The following is a 4,042-nucleotide window of genomic DNA, read 5'->3' on the forward strand; positions in this document are numbered from 1 at the left end:
CGCGGTGCGCCGGCCGCATCGCGCTGGCCGCGGCGGCCATTGGAGGGTGAACCAACGGCAAAGGAAGACCTTTCTCTCTGTCTCTCTCTCTCACTGTCCACTCTGCCTGTCAAAAAAAAAAAAAAAAAAAAAAAGAGTCCAGGGGTTGTGAGACTGATTCTTTCCTGGTCCAAATTACTTGGGGTGCTACTCTATGCAAGAGCATACCCGTGAAACCTCTGTTTCTTTTACTTACTCCCCTTGAAAGTATTCCCTCCGCATGTTCCCTGGCCTGGAAAGCCTTCCTGTCTGGAACTGACCCTCCTCTACTTCCAGTGTGGGAAAAAGGAGGGGCTGTTACCACCACCACTGCCCCAGCATTTCAGCCAGGATGCCCTGCAACCTTTTCCCTACATCCTTTCCACCCTGGATCCAAAACCCTCTGTAGGCCCTGTCCTCTGTTCCCTGACCTAGGCTAGACCAGCACAAACCTTGTGCACCATAAAGGCCACTTTTAACAGGCTAAACCTCTCAGCTCCCCTCAGCCTCAGGCTTCCTCAGTTTAACATTCCAGTCACTCCCAACTTTATGCCTAAAAGGGCCTCCAGTGTTTGCTTTGAAAATGTAGGGTAGTTGATATTTACAATTAAAGAGTCCTCTGAGCCAGCGCTGCGGCTCACTAGGCTAATCCTCCGCCTAGCGGCGCCGGCACACCGGGTTCTAGTCCCGGTCGGGGCACCGGATTCTGTCCTGGTTGCCCCTCTTCCAGGCTAGCTCTCTGCTGTGGCCCAGGAGTGCAGTGGAGGATGGCCCAAGTGCTTGGGCCCTGCACCCCATGGGAGACCAGGAGAAGCACCTGACTCCTGCCATTGGATCAGAGCGGTGGGCCAGCCGCAGCGCGCTGGCCGCGGCGGCCATTGGAGGGTGAACCAACAGCAAAAGGAAGACCTTTCTCTCTGTCTCTCTCTCTCTCACTGTCCACTCTGCCTGTCAAAAAATAGAAAAAAAAAAGAGTCCTCTGGTCTCTCTTGCCTCAATATGCACAGTACCTCTCAGAGAGGGGATCTCTTTGCATATCCACTACTCTGCCCCAAGAATCAATGTTGGGATTTGCATATCCCAGTTGGCATCCCTGGGGTCTCTTTGCATATCTGGCTTTCCCCTTTGCAAGCTGGGGGAAATTATGACCTCCCTTTTGCCTTGGAAAACATCAGGCTTCACTGAGGAACAGCAAAATTGATCCCCATGTAATCCCCACATTACAGAGCAAGTTGTCTGAATAGTGTGAGGAGTTAGATGGGTTAGTGGGCAGTCAGGGTGGTTCCAGTGGAAATTAAGGGTGCAAAATGCTTGCTTCCCCCAAAAGTTATCTTTAGCAGGGTCAAAAGTGCCTGCCCCATTTCTTAGGAATTTCCACTTTTACCATGAGAGTAACAAGGGAATGGCAATTCCAGCCTTGGGGCTCCCAGTTTACTGTAAAACAAATTAGGTATCCCACTCTTCTGATGGCTCTTTTGTTTTATCCTGAGCAAGCCAGACAGGGTAAAAAGATTAATATAAATCACATCTTTTGGTGGGTTTGTGTCCCCACCTTGTAGTGATTGATAGTTTCTCTCCCCAAGTTGTGCCTAAACATCACACCAGCACCAGCCCTTCCAGTTCTTCCTCTCTTGGAGCCCCCCTCCAGGCCACTCTGGCTGGAGGTCTCTAACTTAAATAAATCTTGCTTTTAAATATATCTGGCTTTTCTCTTTGCCTTGTCTGCTTAGAAATCCTTCTTCCCTGTGAAACAAAGAACTGAAGTAATAATCTTTTCTCCATTGTTTCACGCACCCATAACAATAGGAGCTTGTGGGTAGATATCCTTGGTGCCTTGTTGTGGCTTCCTGGGCTAAGACACAGAAGCCAGGGCCACCCATTTCCCTGCACTGCATCCCCAGTTTTCAGGGTGGTAGTTGAATGTTCGATGAGTGTTTGAGGAACGTGTATATTTTGTCATTGGGTTCAGTGCTCTATGTGTACCCATTAAAACAAGTTTGTGAATTGTGTTAGCCAAATCAAATACCTGATATTTTTTTCCTCTCAGACCACTTGCAGTACTGACAAAGGTTAAAATCTCTTGCTATGATATTACAGTGGTAAATTTGTTAAGTTGTCCTTATAAATTTATTAATTTTTACTTTATATGTGTATTTTCAAGGCTATTTTATCAGCTACATGCAAATCTAAAATAGTTATTATTGTCTAGTGATTCCAATCCTTTACCACTATGAAGTAAATGCTGCTTATCTAGTATAGCACTGCTTTTTACCTTAAAGTCTATCTTGGCCTAGCAGTTAAGATGCTGAGTTGGGATAACAGCGTCCCATATCAGAGTGCCTAGGTTTGAGTCCTGCTATTAACAGAAACCTGAGTGGGAAAACTCCCTTCCTTCAAATAGGCTCCAGAGACAGTGGAGGTTCAAAAGCAGTCTTTTAATGCCAGTGGGTTCAGTGGGAATCATTTCCTGAGACTGAGTAGCACACCCAAGTTTCTTTCAATATTTATAGGTTCATCAGCATCATACCTAAACCGTTACAGCACTGGTGGGTTTAAATTACAGCCACTTATGGGGAACTGGTCTATGTGACTTCAGACCATACGTCCAGTGATCAGTGGGTCTTGTATGTTTATAAAAGAGATACCTGGGGCAGATTAATTAGGACAGATTTATGACTGGAGTTACTGAAAGCAGAGTTTAGGACATCTTCCCTCCCTAGGCAGGATAACCATGGGCAGCTGCTTCACCAGGTAATTGTGGGAGCCAGCCCACTTTCCTTCCTTTGTCTCTGGTTGTGGCCTTATTTTCTCTACACTGGTTTCATTCCTGATTCCAGCCAGCTTCCTGCTAATGCGCACACCAGGAGCTGGGAGGCAGCAGGTGATGGCTGAAGTATTGGGTCCTTAGCACCCATGTGGCAGATGTAGATTGGGTTCCTGCAGGCTCCAGGCTTTAGCCACTAGCATTTGGGCATGAACCAGTGGTGTGTTTCTGCCTCTCTGCCTCTCTAAATAAATAAATACATGAATAAATAAATAAAATTTAAAACGTACTTTGGGAGTGGGTACAGTGTGGTACAGTGGGTTAAGCCATGGTTTGGGATACCTGCATCCCATATTGAGTGCCAGTTTGAGTACCGGCTCCCCTGCTTCTGATTCAGCTCCTTGCTAGTGTACCTAGGAGGCAGTGTGTGATGACCCAATTACTTGGGTCCCTGCCACCCATGTGGGAGCCATGGTGGAGTTCCTGGCTCCTGGCTTCAGCCTGGCCTAGCCCTGGCTATTGTGGGCATTTGGGGAGTGCACCAACATTTGCAAAATTTCTCTTTCTCCTCCTCTCTTTCTTACTTCCTCCCTTTCCCTCTTCCCTTCCCCCATCACTCTTTCAAATAAATAAATCTTTAAAAATATATTTGGATTAATCTTCTAATAATTTCATAAGCTTTCTTTGGTTAGTATGTACCTGGTACATTTTCCTATGTCCTTACTTTCCATTTTGTACCACTATGTTTTAGGTCTCCCCTTGGAAACAGTGTAAAATGAAAATTTGTATCTTCTATCCAGTAGACCATTCTTGTTTTTTAACTGTAGAATTTAGTTCATTTACTTCTAATATTTTTCCTACCACCTGAATTTTTTTTGGAAAATTAATTTTTAAAAAATTTATTTGAATGGAAGGGGAGATCATCCATCCACTGGTTAATTCCTCAAATGGCTACAGTGGCCAGGACAGGGCCAGGCTGAAGCCAGGAGCCAGGAACTCCATGCAGGTCTCCTACATGGATGGCGGGTGCCCAAGTACTTGGGTCATCTTCCACTGCTTTCCTAGGTGCATTATCAGGGAGCTAGATTGGAAGCAGAGCAACCAGCACTCAAACTGGTGCTCATGTATGGGATGTTGGCACTGCAAGTGACAGCTTAATCCACTGTACCACAATGCTTGACCCCAACAAATTAATTTTAATATATAAAACAGCAAATATATACCACCTGATTTTGTGCTTTTTACTTGTCTCATTTTCCT

This window comes from Oryctolagus cuniculus, chromosome X, assembly GCF_964237555.1.
Source record: "Oryctolagus cuniculus chromosome X, mOryCun1.1, whole genome shotgun sequence".
In the NCBI taxonomy this organism is placed as follows: Eukaryota; Metazoa; Chordata; class Mammalia; order Lagomorpha; family Leporidae; genus Oryctolagus; species Oryctolagus cuniculus.